At 37.6% G+C, this 23164-nt stretch overlaps 1 pseudogene; it reads right to left on the reverse strand.

Moving 5' to 3' along the window:
- Positions 1 to 23164, reverse strand: part of LOC149206580 (cryptochrome-1-like) — a 164896-nt pseudogene that overhangs the window by 40018 nt on the left and 101714 nt on the right.

Here is a 23164-nt window from a genome sequence, read left to right on the forward strand (position 1 = left end):
CTTCCAAAAAGTTTGAAGTATTTAACCGTGGGAGTCTTACCATACCAAAGTTCATGAGGAGTTTGAGTGTTGTTCACCCGGACGTTTGTCTTGTTGAGAATAGTAACCGTAGCAAATACAGCTTCACCCCAAAATGTTACGGGAGTTCCAGACTCATTAAGCATAGCACGAGCCATTTGTTGAACCATTATGTTCATCCTTTCCACTACTCCATTTTGCTAAGGAGTCCTTGTAGTAGAGAATTCCCTTCTTATTCCATGTTCTTCACAGAAATCCAAAAATTCATCCGAGGTAAATTCCCCTCCTCTATCAGACCTGAGACATTTGATTCTAAGATCTGATTCGTTTTCAACCAAGGCTTTGAATGCTTTGAAATTTTTGAAAGCTTCATCTTTATGCTTCAAAAGTCCTATCCAACACATCCTTGAAAAGTCGTCAATGAACAATATGAAGTATTCTTCTCCTCAAGGAGAACTCTTCCTAGTTAGACCACATACATTAGTATGGACAAGTTCAAGTGGCCTACTAGCTTATCCTTCCTTCTCAAGGAAATTTGTTTTGGTTTGCTTACCAAACTAACATGATTTTCATATTGTATTGTCAGGAATTCGAATGTCAGGGAGATCACGAATCGCCTGATATTTGCATGCTTTCTTTATCTAATAGAAGCTTAGATGCCCCAATCTTTTATGCCATAGCTAGTGTTCATCATTTTTTCTTAGATAACATTGTTGTTGTCCTCCCTTGAGTATGTATAAGTTATTTGGAGTTCTTATGCCTTTGATCATTGTTTCTCTTGTATCAAGCTCACGAACAATACATCCATTTGGTCGAATATTACCTCATTTCCTTGATCAGACATTTGATTGACACTCAATAGATTATGCTTTAAGCCATAAAAATACATAACATTTCCAGCTTTGACCTTTTCTTTCAAAAGAACAGAACCTTTACCTTTTATGAATGCAGGGGTGTTATTTCCAAATGAGACGTTCTTTTCCTTTTCAAAGGCACTATATGACTGAAGTTTTTCTTTATCACCTGTCATATGTTTTGAGCAACCACTGTTGATGTACCACTGATTTTCCTGTCCTTCTACATATAAGGTTATACCACATCTTTCTGGTTGTGGTTCATTCTTCCTCCATGTTTTGGGACTTAATCAAGCTTTCTCCTTCTGAGTTGTTTGCCGAAACCTAATCCTGCAATCAAAATCTTCATGACCGAAGTTGTTACAAATAGAACATTCTATTTCATTTTCAAGAGCATAAAAGTTATTTTAGGTTCTTTTCATGATTCCAGTCACACTCCTTTGATTTCGTGCTTCTCTAGTCATGATGGTCTTTTAGGAAACACATTGAGCTACTTTGTGTCCAAAGTTATGACAAGAGAAACACTGCCCATTGAAGAAATTCCTGCGATTATCAAACCTTCCGTCCAGGTGATTGTAATCTCCATAGCCATTCGTTCTTGAGGAAAATTGAGAATGATTAACCTGTGGTTGGTTGTAGCTTCTGTTCATCCTTGAAGTAGAGTACCCTCGATTTACTTAGTGACTGCATTGTGCCTTTGTTGTCGATTATCAACTTGTTCACTTCTCCTTGCTACTTCAAGATAACTTTTGATGGTAGATGGCTTCTGTGCTTGAGATGCTACTTCAGTATACCCAAGACTTGTCTTGATTAGAGGAGAATGCTGCACTTTGATCATTTCATCTAAACCTGTAGATCCTTTACCAAATCTAAGATTAAGAGCTTTTGTTTTCTCAATATCTTTTCTAAGTCCCACAATTTCACATTCTAACTTTTCATTGTGTTTTTCCCTTTCAGCAAGTTGGAATGTCAGAGTATCTATAATCATATTCTTTTCTTCTAAACAAATTTTAAGTTTAGAAATTTATTCATAAAGACCTTCTTCATCCATAGCATCCAAGAAATCATAATCTTCAAAATCCATCAAAAGTCCATAATCATTACCTTGTTCATCTTCATCACTATTTGAAAATCCATCACTGTCTTCATGTGTATAATAGCTCTTTTTACTTACATTTTGTTTTTTGTTCCATCTAACTGGTTCCTTACCTTTGTCAAGCTTATCTTTATGAGGACACTTGGCTGCATAGTGACTGACTCTTCCACAAGAAAAGCATTTAAAAGGTTGCTTACCTTTGAATCTTCTAGAACCCTGTTGAAGGTTCTTAACAAAGTTTGATTCTTCCTCTCCTTCTGACATATGTACTGACTCATTGTATTCTCCTTTTCCTAAGGCTTTGAATGCAGATTCTCTCATGTCTGATGGTCCCCCTTTTCTCATTTCAAAAGCAGTTAGGATTCCATGCAGCTATGACATGGTAATCCTTTGAAGATTCTTCTTTTCTTCTATGAAAGAAACTTTTGATTCAAACTTAGAAGACAAAGATCTTAGAACCTTTTCAACCAAAGTAGCTTCTTTTATCTCTTCACCCAAGTTTTTCATACAATTAACAATCTCATCTATACATAAGAAAAAATTAGCCACACTTTCATCATTGTGCATTTTGAGATTTTCATATTGGATTCTGAGAGTTGTAGTTTTGCATGTTTTACCTGATCATCTCCTTCATAGCTCAGAACGATCTTGTCCCATATTTCTTTTGCGGTTTTGAGCTACATAACCTTGACGAATTTTGATTAAGATAAACTCCCTAATAGAGTGTTGATAGCCTTTGCATTTGTTTCATACTGCTTCTTACCAACCATATCTGCAGGAGTTGCTAATGGAAATGTGTATCTTGTTTCCATGATATCCCAAACCTCTGTACCAAGAGATTGAAGATAGGTTGTGATTCTTACCTTCCAATAAATGTAGTTGCTTCCATCAAAGATTGGTGGCCTGATAGATGCCTCATTTTCGTATTTGCTCATGATGATAGATCTTCCTTCAAGCGATCAAGCCTCTTCTGAAGGACTTTCTCTGATACCAATTGTTGGAAATAATACTGAGAGGGGGGCTGGATCAGTATTATCAAATCAATTATTTTTCATTTCACAGTCAGATTTGTATACGCTACTTCAGCTATGGGAAACCACGTATATACGCTACTGTGTCTAAAGAAACCAGCATATATCAGAAAGCTTAAGATTCATTAATTGTTGATCTTTAATCAGTGCACCAGGATTTCATTAATCATAAGAACAGTAAATAGGAGCAATAAAAAAGAACAGATCATCACACACATGGACACAAAAATATAAGGTGGAAACCCAATGTGGTGAAAACCACGTGCTGCAATTTGTTTCTATATTCTTTTAATTATAAACTTCTTTTTACAATGATTCTGTAGTGGTGCAATCTTATACTAGTATGCAAGCTGCTACCTGCAGAAGGCTACAACCTTCTCTCGTTCTCCAGCTTCTCCTGGAAGGGAGCTACAACTGCCTTAGCTCTTGTACTCGCTGATCCTTTTACTAGTATGTAGGTGTTGACCTATAGAAGGCTACAACCTTCTCTTATCTTTCAGGGACAACGTTTCATAAATTTTCAGACTGGATCCATGAATAATATCAATAAAAAATCAAGTATATCTGCATCAACCAATCTCCTTTGCACCAAACAAAACTGAATCAAATAGTCACTTCTCTGAATGTTATACCCAGAAAATAGTAGCAGTAACCAGACATCAATTTTGAACCCAAAACACTGCAGCAATAAACAGAAGCAGATAAAACATATTTCAAGAGATGTACACTACTTCAATGTGTACAACCTGTGTGCATACGCTTCTGAATTAAGGCGAACCAGCGTGTACGCTATTCTGTATTACAAAACCAGCATGTATATGCTCCTTTTCTTCGCTGAGCATGCATACACATCTATAAAAGATAATTTATCCTTTTCACTTATTCAGACATCAGTTATACCCAGATTATTAGATTTATAGATCAAGTCATGTGCCAAAATAATAGATCAAAATCACATAAAGATACTACTATTCAAGCCTTAAGATTTTGATCCATCAATAGTAGTTATCCTTCTTCTTGCGCTCAGGTTCCTCCTTGATTCAGATCCAGCTATGCACCATAACCCAATGACCAGTACTCTAGATCTAGTTCTCCATGAGATATTCAATCCTTGAGTCAATGCCTTTTCCTAATGATCTCCTTCCCCTTTTATAGTCTTAGGCCTTACATAATACCATGGTCCAAAACCATAAATAACCAATACCTGGGTTCAACACTTCAGACGAGATACCATGGTCCAAAACCATAGGTCCAAATACCAAGGACTAAATAACATGGACCAAAAATAAGTTTTCCCACACGTACGCACTTTTTCATTCATGAAAGTGCATGCATAGGCATACGTGACTTTTTATCTGTAATACTGCGTGTATATGAGACTTTGTCAAAAGGAACCTGCGTATACCTCTTTTTCTTTCATTCTGATAGCTTGAACAGTGATCTGCCATTTGAGTGAGTTGCCGTCAAGGACAACACCTATGTCATAGTGCCAAACCTGAGTCATAATGCCAACATCCAGTACATTCTCTAACTCTTGGGGTGGTGCCTCTACTTCTTCTTTTTGAGCAACATATGCTCCTCTTTGATGAGCCTGTTCTCCTTCAAGACACTCAAAGGACCTGTGCCCCCACTTGTGGCACTTGTAATATTGGTAGGCAACTCCTCTGCCCCTGCCATTTCCCCTTCCTCTCTAGTATGGCCTTCCTCCTCTAGTGCTACCTTCATTTTCTGCTGTCCCTAAGCTCTTTGAAAAGATTCCCTCTTCACTGTTGCTGGCAGTCCTTCCTTTGCCAAAGGATTTTCCTTTCCCTCTACCAGTTCCATGTCCTCTCTTTGAATTCTAATTCCTTGTGATGTTTTCTTCGGCCTTTAAGGCACTTTGGTATGTTTCCTCTATGCTTTTTGGAGAAACAATACTTATCTCATCAAATATCTCCAAGCTTAGGCCATTCACAAACCTCGCTGTCTTTTCTGGGGTGTCTTCAGTATAACCAGCTCTCAGATTCACTCGATAAAATTCTTCGGTATATTCTTTCATTGTCATTCCTCTCGATTTAAAATTCTATACCTGCCGATATAGAGCAGTCTAGTAATCTTTGGGAAAAAACTTACCCTTCATCTTGGCGACCATTCTGGTCCACTTTTTAATGGGTAACTTATTTAATCTTCTCCTCTCTGATTAGACATTATCCCACCATAAGGTCGCATGTCCTTTCAACTTGGTGGAAACAAATTTAAATTTCCTATCTTCATTGGTCCCTTCACATTCAAAGTATTCTCTAACTCACTAATCCAGTCCAACAACGCTTCTGTGGATAAACTACCATCATAGTTTGGAATTTCAGGCCTTGGTTTACTGCTAGCCAAAAAAACTGACCTTAACAATTTTGTTTTAGGTTCTTCTTCATCTGATCCATCTGTCATAACTATAGCTTCTTCATCACTGTTGTCCCCTACTTCCAGATCCCTTCTCCTACTTGCTCCTACTGCCGCCAAATGGGCATTCAGGATCCTAGTCTCTTCCCTCAATCCTTCATCGACTACTCTACGAATAGCCTTGCCACAACCTCTTTTTCAGGCTTCCATATTATAAAGAAAAACAGTTAAATGTAACCTGCTCTAATACCAAAATTTGATGGGACTAGCCCTTTAGAATTTCGTATTAGTAATTAACTATTGATTTGTTGTATTGTCAACTGTGTGTTTGGTTGACTTAATGGCATTGTACTATGGTTTAAATTTTTTGAGGACAAGTGTCTTGGCCTTTGCGCTCATTCCTTCCTGTGTCTTACCATACCCATGAAACCCTAAGCTAGGTCATTTCTCTGTTGTTTCACTATACCGTTTGTGAGGTGAGGTCTCTGGTTCTTTCATTCTGCTGCTCCATGAAATGAGGGTTCTAGCTCTAGTTGCTTTTTGAGAATTTCGTTTCGCTGTCCCTGGGCATGCATTTTAGCGAGGGTTTCCACCTACGTATGTTGTCAATGCTTCCAGTTATGTGCTCATTTTTGTGGCTCTGGGTCTGGAACCCTTGGTCTCGGGCTCTGTGTTCAACTTTTCTCGGCTCTGGTTAATTTTTCGATTGTAGGCTTTTGTTATATGCTATTAATTTCAATGCACTTGCTCCATTGTTTGATTGCTCACTTGGTTCTTGTCACAGGTTGCTATTGCAGAGTGCCTTAGCTCTTATCTCCCACTCAGCTGTTATCCAGAGGTAAGTCTCTCTCCATGCTAGTCTTTTTGCCTCGTTTTCTTCTCGCATTGACTGTTCTTGCTCCTTGTGGTCAGTGAGCACTCTGTGGCTGTAACCTCTGTATGTGGTTTCTCCTCTGGTTCGTGCGGGCTTGGTTCTCTCAGTGAGTTTCTTGGTAACCCCTTCCCCTACGCTCAATCCTGTATTTATGGTTTCATTTTACTAGTTTTGATGGCTTACTTGTTGGCCTTGTAGGTGTGTGACTGGGATCCATTTGTCAACCTCACGCCCAAACTCCAATGATTGAATTGGGTAGGGTTGCTCCTTGAAAGTTATCTGTTTATTTGTTTGAGGGGTTTTACTATTCGTAGGGTTTTATGGGTCTATAGTCATGGTTTGGCTTCGGCCTTGCTATATCTTGACCTCACTGTGCCTGTAGTTTCACTATGTATTTATGGCTCCGCTATTTAACGTAAGCTTGTGACAGCCCTGTGGTGACTTGAAGTTTGTGTTTGGCACTGTTATGGATGAACTCTGTTCTCGGGGCTCGCTTGTGCTTGGTGACTATATGTTGGACTATTGATATTCGACACTGATATATCTATATATATATATATATATATATATATATATATATATATATATATATATATATATATATATATATATATATATATCTACAATTATTTCGTTTTATAATTAAATAGCAATGAAAAAGATTTCAATTTTGTTGGTACCTGTGAATGTTTACTTATTCCTTCAATAGTGATCTTCCAGTTTCTTCTGCAAGCCTGCTTCGTTATCTTTTTGAACTTGACTGGATGCTTTTCTTGTTTCTGCATTTACTATTCTCTATTTGTCATCATCATTCTATGGAAAAGAAAATGAATTTTGATTGAAACATGCAGAAAATACTTAAGCTATAACATATATGGATTCAGATGTATTTTGTTTCAGAATTTTTTTGTGCTTCTCTTCATTCAATTCTATGATGGTCAAAAGATTACAATAGTTTTTTCCTTTTTTCATTTTCTAAAGATCACTAGACATTTATCAAACTGCCAGTAGTTACATTTGGTTATTTCTGGACAACTGTCGTTTCTTGACTTGTAATCTAAAAGTAAACTTTAAATAAAACTAAAAAAAATAAAAATGAACGTAAGGTTCCTATGAATTTAAATGAAAATGAAAACTAATAAAACTCAATCTGTTAGAAAAGACAAACTCCTAGCCATGGCCTCCCTAAGCTGAATGCTCCTGCATCAGGATGGCTTCAAAGGATATAAGCTTTGGAACCAAGAAACAACGAAGGTTGTGTATAGTTGAGATGTGGTGTTTAGAGAGGTGAAAGATGTTATTAAACATGAAGTCCTACCAAAAAATATTTTTATTTAAAGGAGGATGAATCAGACTCTACAACAGAAGAGGAATTAGAAGATGAAGAGCCACAAAATCCAACTATGATAAGATCAATTCAAGAAAGAAGGTGGATAGAAAGCTATAGTCCATATTCTCTCTGTTCAAATATTTCTTTGTCTATCAGTGATGATAATGCTAGAATTGTGAGGGAAGAAGTAGATTCAAAGGATGGGAAACTCTGGAAAGAGGCTATGGTTGATGAAATGGCATCTTTGCACAAAAAATGAGGTTTAGGATCTAGTGGATTTGATGGATGGAAGGAAACCCATTGGAAACAAATGGGTGTTTAAGAATAAGATGAATGTAGAAGGAAAGGTGGAGAAATACAAAGCTCATTTGGTAGCAAAAGGTTATTCCCAGGTGTTGGGAATTGGTTTTTGTGATATTTTTTCTCCTGTTTCGAAGTTAGATTCTATTAGATTACTTTTATCTTTTGGTTTTACTTTTGATTTTGAGGTAGAATAGATGTTTGTGAAGATAAAATTTCTTCATGGGGATCTGGAAGAAGAGATCTACATGAAGCAACCTGAAGGCTTTGCGGTGAAGGGTAAGAAAGAACTAGTATGCAACTTAAAGAAGTCTTTTTATGGGTTAAAACAATCACCAAAGAGGTGGTATCAAAGATTTGATACATTTATATGCGGACTTAGCTTCACCAGAAGCAAAGAAGATCACTATGTGTATTTTAAATTAATTTGTGACCGTGTTATTTATCTGGTCTTGTATGTGGATGGCATGTTGTTGGTTGGAAATGACAATGAAATTATCTAGGATTTGAAGACCTAATTGTCCTTTTAATTTGACATGAATGATATTGGCTCTCAAACTATATTTTGGGCATGGAAATTAAACGAGATTGAGCAAAGAGGAATCTTTCGTTAAATCAGAGCAAGTATGTTGAGACAATACTGCAAAGGTTTAATATGCAGGATAGTAAACCGGTAAAGGTTCCTATTCCTATAGTCATAAATTTATCTGTTGAATAATGTCCCATGGCACAGGAAGAGGAAGAGGACATGTCACGTGTTCCATATGCAAGTGTAGTCAGTAGCTTGATGTATGCAATGGTCTGTACTAGACGAGATATTGCACATGCAATGGGAGTATTGAGCAGGTTTATGTCAAAACCAGGGAAGGGGCATTGGACAGTAGTTAAGCAGGTTTTTAGGTATTTGTGTGGCACTAGTGATTATCATTTTTTCTACCAAGGAAGATGAGGATTAGATAGAGTTTTGGAAATCTGTGGCTTTGTTGATGTAGGATAGGCTAGAGATCTGGATCAAATAAGATCTACAAGTGGGTATGTGTTTAACCTATTTGGAGGTGCAGTCAGTTGGATGAGTAAGAGACAATATGTAGTGGCACTTTCAGCTATAGAGGTAAATACATGGTAGCCACTCATGCAATCAAGGAAGTAGTTTATTTGCAGATATTGTGTTCAAATATGGGATTAATATAGTGAGCTATAAGGATAGACTGTGATAGTCAAAGTGTAATTTTCTTGGAAACATTGATGTTCAATATTCCTTTGTAAGGGATATGGTTGATGAAAAAAAGGTGTTGCTGGTAAAGGTGGACACTTTGGAGAATACAATAGATACATTGATAAAGTCTATGAGCACTGAGAAGTTCTCTTGGTGTAGAGAAACAATGGGCATTGCAAGAATGGATCAATAACTAAGCTCTCCAGTGGCTCCCTATGGAAAAGAAACAACAAGTGGGAGAATGTTGGGTTGTTTTATATTATTTCCACAACTACCGCATGCATGGTGGGGTCACAGGGGGGTATGCAGGTAGGCGGTAGTCCCCCTACAGGGTGTCCATGACAGCATCCCAAGAAAAAAAAATTGGACCCTAGATTAGGTGGGCAGGCCTACCTATGGTTTTGTGCATTGATTTCACACATGGTTTTGGGCATGATGATGTTTTTTCCATGGTATGTTGTAGATCCAGTTAAGGGAACAATGGTTATGTTCTAATCTAGGGTTAATGGATTCTTCGACATGTATATATATGTATTGTAACTTTGAAAGGAACATAATGAAAAATCAATTTGGCAGTCCCGATTTTGGGATCCAGGGGAAAATATTTTTGTATATATGTTTTATGCTTTATTCTCTATCCATTGTTTATTTTCTGTTTTTAGAATTCATATGTAGGTAGTTTATGTACAACGTTAAAACCTACATGCATAATCCCAAATAATCAACATATAAAAAATCAAAATATTTAAATTAAATCCTAATATATTTTCATCCATGAATAAGTTAAATGCAATAACTGTATCTATGTTTAGTAAACAAATTCAGATTGTACTGTAACATACCTCAGGCTTATCTATTCCATCCACCTCATCACCATCTAGCAAGCAACCAAAAATGTACTATCATCCAAAAGCATCATACTCCATATCAACATTCAAGATCATGTCGCAAAAATACTTCATAACCCATCTCCAAGGAAGTTGGAGAAACTTAACAAAGAAGCTAGAGATCACCACCTAGATTCAATCATGCAACCATATTATTGTTGAAATTTCTTGCATCCTAACATTAACTAGCAAATATTCAATCCTACCTTGCCTCCAAGTTTTAAAGTAATCCCTATCAAACCTTCATGGGAAATAATTAAGATGTAAAAGAAATGGCCTCTCATGGCTACAAGGAAAATTGAAACTAAAATATAGTGAATATTTATAGAGATAGGTTGACTTGAGAAATATAATCATACTTTTTCTCCATGGATTATTTCCCTCATTAGTCCACAAAACTAGTTTGATGCGATCAAGGTGAAACACATTTCTAACACTCAACTCCCCAAAATGAAGATGAGGTGATAGGAAAGAAATTGTTGCATTGTTTACTTTATGACATTTTACGACATAGTCAAGAAAAGGTCCATTGATAAATGAAGTTAGAGCCTTGTTAGCACTGCTCCAACTAGGTGACCATGCCCTTACTAAAATTGCATTACTAGCCTTTTTAGATTCATCCTCTAGGTTTATATCATGTAATGGGAAGTTAGACACTTCACCTGAATATACATGACCATGCATTTAATAAGCATATCAATAATTGCCTAACACATGTAGAGTTAGAAATGCAACAAAATAAGCAACTATGCAATGCAATCATTTGTGTTTTGTGTCTTGGGAAGGTGTCAGTGTTGAGCTCTAGTGGGATGTGTTCAGCTTGGTCTTAGTAAAATATGATATGTTAATAATCAAGCATCATTATTTACTAGTATATAATATATCACTAATTTTTCAATATATATAACTTAAAATTTAGTTAAAAGGGGTGGTTTGCAACGGAAAATAATACCAAGCAACATGTAGTAAGTTAATGATTGGTTTACTAGCCTTCCAACTTGTCCACTTGATGGAAATAATATAGTATTAAATGGACAATATAAAAACATTGTAAGTTGACCATTGGTTTACTGCATGGTGCTTAATATTTGCTATCTGCAAGTAGACATATCCTTACAATCATACTAGGTACACATCATTGTGCTGATTTTTCTTAGACCATAAATGTCAATTTGTAGGATCAATATTTGGTCCAAAAATTGTCACACAAATTTTGGCTCGCAATTTCTATTATGGAATTAATTACGATAAGACTAATGTGATTATACCAACCATGAAAAAAACTATAATTTTAACATCTCATAGAGTGCAACTGGATGACCATAAGGGTGGGCCCAATCTTATCTCGAGGCTCAGAGGTAGAAGTTTGAACTAATCATGAATCTAGTGGATGCTTCTAGAGTGCTTAACCCTTAATAGTTGTTTGGAAGAAGTTTGATTATAGTTTCCATATTTTCATCGACTAACTATATCGTTTGATTGATGTGGGACAAACAATGATACACCTTCTCATGGATATCACTAATTTAGTCTTCACCAATTATAATCGAACCTAAATAGCCACTGATTAGTATTTACTAAAAGGCACCTTAAGTAGTTTCATCACCTAAGAAAATGAAAAGGTAATGCTTCCGATCTTAAGCTTTAACAAGATTATATATATATATTAAAGAAAGAATTCTCTATTAGCGAAATGATTTATAAGCAAAATTGACACATTTGAATTCATTGGACATACCACTTATTGACGGAAATTTCAAAATACTAAACATATGACAAAAAAGTTTATTATACCAATAAGGTTATAATCATATGAGATATAAAGGTCATATTGTTGAGAGGCATTGCAGGAAAGTTGAAATTTTTCATGGTATATTGTAGTTAGCTATCAACATCTATGGATGCAAGTTAAAATTCATACCAATTCTTTCACACTATGCCATGGGACTTGTATGTGTTATGCATCTATCTCATAACAAGATAGATCAATGACTTAAAAGGTATCCTCTTCGTGGGGGAAAAATCCCTTACATTACATAAATGAACAATTCTTGGATGATACAAATGACAAGACCTCTTTTGTATATATAGGAGTCTAAGGGGTCATAATATAATCAGAACCTACATAGTAAAAATAATGCAAGCGCGCAAAAATAACAATAGTGGACTTCTATGAGGCGCAAGGATAACATTATGGGTACTACATGGGAACAACAGTAACAATAAGGGGGATACACTAGTATTATAGGGACCTAACATGCGCTCTCCTTCAAAAAAATGTTGTCCTCAATGCTTGAGTAGTTATGGATGCTTCTGTATAAAATTTTCATCCTCCCATGTGGAATATTAAGTGGGTAAGTTCTTCCACTTAATGAGATACTCTGAAATTGATCGATTCTGAAGTTGTCAGGTTCTTGTTTATGTGATTGTTTCAGGCTCAAATATGATTTTTCCTTCTTCGTCAAGTTCTGGCAACACGAATTGAACTAGAATATTTTTATCAATAACCTTCGTTAAGCATGAAACATGGAAAATTAGGTGTAATTGGGAAGATACAGGAAACTTAAATTTGTATTACATAGTACCAATATTTTGCAACACCTCATAAGGACCATATTACTTAGGTGTAAATTTATTATACTTCTTATCTTTCTTGAGAGACATTGATTTGTATGGTTGTATCCGTAAAAATACCGACTCACCTACACCAAAATTTCTTTCACTGTGATGTTGATTTGCCAATTTTTTCATTTGATTTTGTGCCATAATGAGGTTATCCTTTAAGAGGCATATAACTTGTTTTTGATGCTAAATGTGATCTTCCACTGCTTGAAACTTAGAATTTTCTCTTAAAGGTGATGTGATGGATGGTGGATGATATCCATAAAGTGCCATAAATGCGTTCATTTTTGTTGCATTATGGAACAAAGTGTTATACCACCATTCAGCTAGAGGTAACCACTTAACACATTATCTTTTTTTACTAGATACAAAGCAACAAAGATATCCCTATAAACCTTTGTTCACTATCTCAGTTTTTCGATTAGATTGAGGATGGTAATATGAGCTATGAGCTAATTGAGTACCAAGACAAGAAAATAATTCAGTCTAAAAATTTCTAGTGAAAATGGGATTTGTGTCACTTATTATAATCTTTGGGGATCCATGAAGCCTTTGGATTATTTCCATAAATGTCATAGCAACTGTACCAGTTTTAAAAGGATGAGATAATGAACAAATGCGTGCATACTTGGTAAGTGTATCAACTAACTCCATGATGACAGTCTTTCCTTCAGACTTCGGAAAACCAATGAGAAAATCCATCCAGACCTTCTCCCAATGCTGGCATGGAATGGATAAAGGTTGTAAAAGTCCCGAGGTCTTAATTGTCTTGAATTTATTTTGTTGGCAAACCAAACATTCTACCACGAACTTCTGAATATCAGATTTAAGTCCATCCCAAAAAAATTCCTTCTTGACCCTATGGTAAGTTTTTAAAAATCATGAGTGCCCTCCTAAGAGTGTGGTGTGCAATTCCAAAAGAATTGTTTGTTTGAGTTGGAAAGTATTACAGATATATAAGTGATCCCTGTACCATAATGAATCATTTTCCCAACTAAATGTATCATATGTATTGGGATATTTCTACAAATTTTGAATGAGTGACCACCTCTCTTCATTATTCTTTCATTCATCCCTTGCTTCATTTATCCACTCAGGTTGGATAATAGAAATGGCACAAATTAATGCTTCCACATCCTCATCCTTTCTTGAGAGTGCATCCAAAACAACATTTTTCCTCCATTTTTTGTAGATGATTTCAAAGTCATAACCCAACATCTTTGTGACCCATTTTTTCTTCTCTTCTGAAAATAATATTTATTCTAAAAGGTATTAAAGACTATCATGATCTATTTTTACCCTGAAGTGTCTTCCCATTAGGTAAGGCCACCATTGCTTTAGTGCATGTAGTATTTTCAACATTTCATTCTCATAAATAGGTTTTTATAAAGACTTTTCTTCGAGTGGAAGACTTTTAAAAATAATGGGTCTTCCTTATTGCATTAAAACATCAACAATTCCATGCCTGAGGCATCACATTCCACAATAAAAAAAATTGTGATGTTTGGTGTAGCTAAGGTCAGTGCTTGGAACATTACGTCTTTAAGATGTTCAAAGGCATTCTTTGCTTCTGGAGTCCAATAAAATGAATATTTCTTTAGTAATGATGTTAGAGGTGCCTCTACTCTACCACAATTATTAACAAACTTGTGATAATACCCTATCAACCTAAGATAACCTTGAAGATGGTTTATGCTTGTGGGGATTTTCCATTCCTTAATGAATTTAATTTTGTCAAGGTCTGCCTTAATACCCTCATGAGATACAATATGACCCAAATATTCCACCTCCTGTACCCGAAAGAAACATTTGGATTTTTTTTCACATAATTGTTTCTCCTCCAATAGTTTGAGCACCGGTCAAAATCTTGAACATGATCCTTCCAAGACTTGTTGTACATTAGTATATAACCAAAAAATAGTAACACATTTTTTCTAAGGAAGTGTTTGAAAATGGTATTCATCAAACCTTGAAATATGGAAGGTGCATTAGTAAGGTCAAAATGCATGAAAAAAAATTCATAATGACCCTCACGAGTTTTGAATGTTGTTTTCAAAATGTCTTTAGTCTACATTCTAATTTGATGATATCTTGAATAAACATCCAACTTGGTGAAATAAATAGCTCCATGTAATTCATCCAACAATTCATCAATGACATGAATGGGAAATTTATCTTTAATAGTGAGGTTGTTGATCTCTCTATAGTTCTTACACATATGCCATGATCCATCCTTCTTCTGCACCAATATTAGTAGATCAGAGAAAGAACTTTGACTAGGTTGAATTATACTAGCCTCTAGCATTTCTTCAACCATACGTCCACTTTCACTCTTTTGGGTATAAAGATATCTATAAGGCCTGATGTTTGGAGGAACAATTCCTAGAATCAAATGAATAGCATGATCATGACCATGAATAGGTGGGAGGCCTTTGGGAGTCTCAAACAGCTTAGAATGATTGTCCAAGGATTTTTTGAGATATGGAGAAATAGATGATTTCAATGTTTGAACCACTAGTGAGCAGAATTGTGCAATTATACCTTGTTGTTATTTATTCAAAATATTTGTCATGCAATTAGAGTTGATTATATTTCCTGGTTTCCTTGTGATACCCCTTAATCCAACTTCCTTTCCTTCCAAAAAATATAAAGAAAAATTCTTGAAACTTGAAAGTTATCATCCCAAAGATTGTAACCATTGGAATCTTAGTACAACATCAACAACACCAATAGGAATGGAAATCATTGGACTATTAAATACATATTACCCCATGGTTAGATTGATATTATGGCACTTTCCAGAGAAATTTATAGTTCCTCCATTCGCAACCGTAAATTGGAACTCTGGTGCTAGATATAGGAAGAAATTCAATTACTTGGCTATCTTACAATGAATAAAGTTATGGGTACTACCCAAATCAATCAACTGTTGGCATTATGCTTCAGGAATGGCTATATGTTACAGGTGTTGTCCTTGATGGCAACCCATTCAGGTGATAGATCACTGTACTTCAAGTCAGCAGCAGAGGTTGATGATCAGCTATCAATTATTGAAGAAAATAAGGGGTACGCAGGTACAACTTACAGGAAGTGCGTACCCGCAGGTAAACCATGCAGCAACCGCGTCCTGAGACGCAGGCTAGCCGTTCAGGAGGTGTGTCCACCCAGTGCACACATTTCAAGGTAGAGAAAAGCACACGTGGGGGTTTCTTGTGTTTTACTCCTGGTATCTAGCCGACGACATTGTGTTATTATGGTGTCGGCTCGTGGTATTGTTCCATGATTTGAGGAGGAGCTTGCCTATATAAAGCAAAGGAGATCACTTGGCTAAGTATCTTTGTAATTGAATATATTTAGATCTGAAATTTTGGGTTATGGTCTTAAAAGCTTGATCTATATGAAAAGGAAGTTGAAGGCGAATCTGTGAAGGGTGATCTTCGAGCGCATGATCAGATCTGAGTATCTCTGCCACTCTAGTGAACTATCTATTCAACCCTAATCAGAAGGTCGTAGGTGTTTATCAGAAAAGCTGTGTGGGGAAGCAGCGTAGTAACAGGAGACCTGCGTGGGGATGCAGGGCAGACCAAGTTCAGGTGCGTCTGGGACGCAGTGCAGTAACAGGAGACCTGCGTGGGGACGCAGGGCAGACACATTTCAGGTGCGTCCCTGGAGCAAAAGGATGCGGCGCGACAGCATTTCTGGGTGCGTCTCTGCAGCAAAGTACGCGGCGCGATAGTGTTTCTGTGTGCGTCCCTGCAGCAACAGGACGCAGTGCAGTTCAAGGAACAGTGCGTGGGCACGCAGTGCAGCAGAAGGATACCTGTGGGTGTACGCAGGAAAGCCGAAGGTGAATTGCGTCACGACGCAGGCCACAGAAGGGAAAACTGCGTCTCTGTCTTAAGATGTTCTGTTGATTGAATTTCTCTGTTGATAAGGTGTTCTGGGTTAGTTATGTTATTGCTGATCTGATAACTGTAGTGGACTGTAACTGTTATATACTTGATGATCATTTAATGCTTTATGAAAAAGAGTAGGGGGTTGTAGCTCCCTTCCAGGAGAAGACTGGAAAACGAGAGAGAGTTGTAGCTCTCTGCAGGTTGCAGCCTGCGTACTAGTAAAGGACTACACCAGTACAAAACCATTGTAAAAGGTGTTTCTAATTTGAAAGAAGATAGAGACATATTGCAGCATGTGGTTTTCACCCACATTGGGTTTCCACCTTACATCTTGTGTTCTTTGGTGTGACTATCTGTTTTCTTTTGTTCATGCTCATTATTTTATGGTACTGACATGCAAAAATAATTCAAAGAACAAATAAAGAAGATTTATTAAAAGAATTATATAATACTGATTCACCCCCCCTCTAAGTATTATTTCCAACAATTGGTATCAGAGCAGGTCCTTCAGAGAAGCTTGATCGCTTGAAGGTAGATCGTTCATCATGAGCAACTACGAGAGAGAAGCATCAATCAGGCCACCGATTTTTGATGGGACAAACTTCAATTATTGGAAGGTAAGAGTTACTGCCTATCTTCAATCTCTTGGTACAGAAGTTTGGGACATCGTAGAGACAGGCTACGCTTTTCCTTCAGCTACTCCTACAGATGCAGCCGAGAAAAAGAAGTATGAAACAAATGCGAAAGCAGTCAGTACTCTATTAGGATGTATATCTCAATCAGAATTCATGAAGGTAATGCACTATAAATCCGCAAAAGAGATATGGGACAAAATTGTCACAAGCTATGAAGGAGATGAACAGGTAAAGCGTGTTAAACTTCAAACTCTCAGAATTCAGTATGAGACTCTCAAAATGTATAATGATGAAAGTGTGGCTAACTATTTTCTTCGGGTAGATGAGGTTGTTAATTGTATGAAAAATTTGGGTGAAGAAATAAAAGAGGCTATTGTGGTTGAAAAGGTTCTAAGATCATTGTCCCCCAAGTTTGAATCTAAAGTATCTGCAATAGAAGAAAAGGAAAATCTACGAATTCTTACTATGTCTCAGCTACATGGAATTCTAACTGCTTATGAAATGAGAAAGGGAGGTCCATCAGACAGAAGAGAAGCTGCTTTCAAGGCATTAGGCAAAGGAGATTATTATGAAGCAAGCCACGTCCCAGAAGAAGAGGAAGAAGAATCAAATTTTGTCAAAAATCTTCAAAGGGGTTCTGGAAGGTTCAGAGGTAAGTTACCTTTTAAATGCTTTGCTTGTGGAAGAGGAGGTCATTATGCTGCAAAATGTCCTTATAAGGATAAAGGAAAGGAACCTGCTAGATGGAACAAGAAACAGAACGCAAATAAGAAAAGATACTACACTCATGAAGATAGTGATGGTCTATCAAACAGTGATGAAGATGAACAAGGTAATGAATATAAGTTGTTAATGGCATTTGAAGATGATGATTATATGGATGCTGTAGATGTGGATAACCTTTATGATGAAATTACTAAACTCAAGAGATGTATAGAAGAAAAGAAGATGATCATTGATACTCTACAATTTCAAATTGATGAAAAGGAAAAACATCTTGAAAAATTAGAAGGTGAAATTGTTGGTCTTAGAAAAGAGATTGAGAAAACAAAAGCTATTAATCTCAAGTTTGTCAAAGGATCTGAAACTTTGGATGAGATTATCAATGTGCAGCGGTCTCCTCTAAACAAGACAGGTCTGGGCTATAATGGAGAAACTTCTCAAGCATCCACCTCAAAAAGTTATCTTGATGCAGCAAGAAGAAATGAGCAAAAGAACAATGAAGATCAACAGGTAAAGCAGGAACGAATTACAAACATAAACTATCAAGGGCAATCCATCTTAAGGGTGAACAAAAGCTACAACCAGTCACAGGTAAAATCTTCTCAATTTGGTTCAAGAATAGATGAAAATAGAAACTACAATCAGTTGGCTGGTAGATTCAATAACCACAGAAGTTTCTTCAATGGACAATGTTTTTCTTGCCATAACTTTGGTCACAAAGCAGCTCAATGTGTTGCATATAAAACGATCATGACTAGAGAAGCTCAAAAGCAAAGAAGTATGACAGGGATTACAAAGAGGACCTATAACAACTTTTCGGTTCTTGAAAATGAAGTTGAATGTTCTATTTGCAATAACCTTGGTCATGAAGACTCTGAATGCAGGAGCAGGTTTCAGCAGAAAAAGGAACAAGCCTCAAGCACCAAAACATGGAGAATAAAGGAACCTCAAACAGAAAGATGTGGGATAGCATTTTATGCAGAGGGACAGGAAAATCTATGGTACATTGACAGTGGATGTTCGAAGCATATGACAGGTGATAAAGAAAAACTCGAGTCTTATTCTGCTCTAGAAAAGGGAAAGAAAGTCTCTTTTGGAAATGATACTCCTGCAACTATAAAAGGAAAGGGCATTGCTCAGTTAAAAGAAAAGGTCAAGGCTGGAAATGTTTTGTATGATGATGGATTGAAGCATAATCTTCTAAGTGTCAGCTAGATGTGTGATCAAAGAACTGAGGTTATATTCAGATCAAATGGATGTCTTGTTCGTGATCTTGATACAGGTAAAACAGTGATCAAAGGCAAAAGAACTCCAAATAATCTGTACATATTTGAAGAAGGACAACGACAATGCTATCTGAGCAAGGATGATGAGCACTGGTTATGGCATTGGAGGTTGGGGCATCTAAGCTTTTCACAAATAAGGAAAGCATGCAAATATCATGCAGTTCGTGATCTTCCAGATATCAAAATTCCTGACAACACCATATGAAAATCATGTCAGTTTGGAAAACAAACCAGAACTAACTTTCCAGAGAAGGAAGGATCAGCTAGCATGCCTCTTGAGCTAGTTCATACAGATACATGCGGTCCATTCAGGAAAAGAACACCTAGAGGAGAAGAATACTTGATATTATTCATTGACGATTTCTCCATGTTTGTCTGGCTAGGACTTATGAAGCACAAAGATGAAGCATTCGAAAAATTCAAATCCTTCAAAGCCTTGGTTGAAAATGAATCAGGTCACAAAATTAAGTGCCTCAGATCCGACAGAGGTGGGGAGTTTACCTCAAATTAATTTTTCGATTTCTGTGAAGAACATGGGATAAGAAGAGAATTCTCTACAGCTAGAACTCCTCAGCAAAATGGAGTTGTGGAAAGAATGAACAGAACAGTCCAACAAATGGCTCGTGCTATGCTTGATGAATCAGGAACTCCCACAACTTTCTGGGGTGAAGCTGCACATGCTGCGGTTGTTATTCTCAACAAAAAAAATGTCCGGGTGAACAGCACTCAAACTCCTCATGAGCTCTGGAGTGGTAAGACTCCTTCGGTAAAGCACTTCAAAATCTTTGGGAGCAAATGCTATATCAAGTATACTGATGAGCAGCTTGGCAAACTTGAACCTAGAGCAGATGAAGGCATTCTTCTTGGTTACTCTCCACATAGCAAAGCATACAAATGCTACAATAAAAGACTTGGCAGAATTGTTGACAGCAATGATGTAGTGGTTGATGAGAAGGGATACATTCCTAGGCAAGTACATCATGAAGACATCGAAGAAGATGAAGGCTACCCTCAAAGACAGAATGATGAAGAAGAAGAATCTCAAGAAGAACCTCAAGAAGAACCAGAGGAGTAGACAAGAATAGAAGAAAAGACTCCATCCAGATATGTTCAGAAGAATCATCCAGAATCTCAGATTATGGGGCAGAAAGAAGCAGGTGTACAAACAAGAAGAACAGTTGCAGAAGCTTCAAGCTATTTGGCGTTACTCTCCTCTACTGAACCACAAAGTGTGAAAGAGGCATGCAAAGATGAATGTTGGGTGAAAGCAATGGATGAAGAACTTGAGCAAATCGAAAAGAACAAGACTTGGGAGCTGGTTCCTAGACCAAAGGATAAGAATGTTATCGGAACAAAATGGGTCTTCAAAAACAAATTGAATGAAAATGGAGAAGTAATTAGAAACAAGGCCAGACTTGTTTGTAAAGGGTATGCGCAGCAAGAAGGAATAGACTTTGAAGAAACCTTTGCTCTTGTTGCAAGACTTGAGGCCATCCGAATGTTCCTTGCTCTCTCAAGTTTTCAAAACTTCAAAGTATTTCAAATGGACGTGAAATCAGCCTTTCTGAATGGAGAGTTGGAAGAAGAAGTGTACATTGAACAGCCAGATGGGTTCATTCTTGGAAATGATCCAAATCTTGTATGCAGATTAAAAAAGGCTCTCTATGGTCTCAAACAAGCTCCAAGGGCTTGGTACTACCGTTTGGACAAATATCTTCATCAACAAGGTTTTTCAAAAGGATCAGCAGATAGCAATCTTTATATAAAAGTTGAAAATGACAAATTGCTAATACTTGTTGTGTATGTAGATGACATTATTTTTGGGAGCAATGAAGAAGCGATGAGTCAAGGCCTTGCCTCCGTCATGCAAAAAGAATTTGAAATGTCTTTGCTAGGAGAACTGACATATTTCCTTGGTTTGCAAATCCAACAAAAGGAAGGAGGAATCTTTTTATCTCAAACCAAGTATCTCAAACAGATTTTGAAGAAATATGGCATGGAAGATGCAAAACCAGTATGTACACCCATGGTCACAGGATGTAGCCTTAGTGCAAATGATGAATCTGCAGCAGTACATCAACCAACCTATAGATCTATGATTGGAAGTTTACTTTATTTGACAGGTACCCGACCGGACATCATGCATGCAGTTGGAATAGTTGGAAGATTTCAGGCAAATCCGAAGGAGACTCATCTTCAGGCAGTGAAGAGAATTTTCAAATATCTTCAAGGGACTCAAAATTATGGCTTATGGTATCCTAGAGATACAGATCTTACACTCCATGCTTATACAGATGCAGATTGGGCCGGAAGCGTGGATGACAGGAAAAGCACAAGTGGTGGTGCGTTCTTTATGGGTTCTAGACTGGTATCTTGGTTCAGCAAGAAACAGAGTTCAATTGCCTTGTCTACAGCTGAAGCGGATTATGTTGCTGCTGCATCTTGTTGCACCCAACTCCTTTGGATGATGCAGACTTTGTAGGATTTTCAAATCACTTGTACACCACCAATACCCATCTTATGTGATAACACAAGTGCAATCAGCATCTCCAAGAATCCTGTTATGCATTCAAAAACCAAGCACATACCAATCAAGTACCATTTTCTCCGAGAACAAGTACTTCAACAGAAGGTCAAGTTGGAGTATGTTCCTTCTAAAGAACAAGTTGCGGATATTCTCACCAAACCATTGCCCAGGGACACTTTTGAGTACCTCAGGCAAAAGCTGGGGGTTGTTGATGCATCATCTTATTGTTGAACCTTTTCTGATTGATGGTACAGGTTTAGGGGGAGCATATAATGCATTGTTGGCATTATGGAGGATGGTCAGAAGAAGATCTTGGAAATAGCTGCAATATGTCTCTATCTCTTTCATGGTGGATTATGGTTCTTTGTTGCAGATCTGGGGGAGCATGAGCTTAGGGGGAGCATACCCCTTTGCCCTTGATGTCAAAGGGGGAGAATGAAGCTGAAGTTTGTGAGGTTACCATCAAGTCCAAAGGGGGAGATTGTTGGCATTATGGTTCAGGAATGGCTATATGTTACAGGTGTTGTCCTTGATGGCAACCCATTCAGATGATAGATCACTGTACTTCAAGTCAGCAGCAGAGGTTGATGATCAGCTATCAATTATTGAAGAAAATAAGGGGTACGTAGGTACAACTTACAGGAAGTGCGTACCCGCAGGTAAACCATGCAGCAACCGCGTCCTGAGACGCAGGCCAGCCGTTCAGGAGATGCGTCCACCCAGTGCACACATTTCAAGGCAGAGAAAAGCACACGTGGGGGTTTCTTGTGTTTTACTCATGGTATCTAGCTGACGGTATTGTGTTATTATGGTGTCGGCTCGTGGTATTGTTCCATGATTTGAGGAGGAGCTTGCCTATATAAAGCAAAGGAGATCACTTGGCTAAGTATCTTTGCAATTGAATATCTTTAGATCTGAAATTTTGGGTTATGGTCTTAAAAGCTTGATCTATATGAAAAGGAAGTTGAAGGCGAATCTGTGAAGGGTGATCTTCGAGCGCATGATCAGATCTGAGTATCTGTGCCACTCTAGTGAACTGTCTATTCAACCCTAATCAGAAGGTCGCAAGCGTTTATTAGAAAAGCTGCGTGGGGACGCAGCGCAGTAACAGGAGACCTGCGTGGGGACGTAGGGCAGACCAAGTTCAGGTGCATCCGGGACGCAGTGCAGTAACAGCAGACCTGCGTGGGGACGCAGGGCAGACCAAGTTCAGGTGCGTCCCTGGAGCAAAAGGATGCGACGCGACAGCATTTCTGGGTGCGTCTCTGCAGCAAAGTACGCGGCGCGATAGTGTTTCTGTGTGCGTCCCTGCAGCAACAGGACGCAGTGCAGTTCAAGGAACAGTGCGTGGGCACGCAGTGCAGCAGAAGGATACCTGCGGGTGTACGAAGGAAAGCCGAAGGTGAATTGCGTCGCGACACAGGCCACAGAAGGGAAAACTGCGTCTCTGTCTTAAGATGTTCTGTTGATTGAATTTCTCTGTTGATAAGGTG

Source organism: Pinus tabuliformis, chromosome 1_2 (assembly GCF_031772625.1).
Source record: "Pinus tabuliformis cultivar Carrire ecotype Pingquan chromosome 1_2, CPIR1, whole genome shotgun sequence".
In the NCBI taxonomy this organism is placed as follows: domain Eukaryota; kingdom Viridiplantae; phylum Streptophyta; class Pinopsida; order Pinales; family Pinaceae; genus Pinus; species Pinus tabuliformis.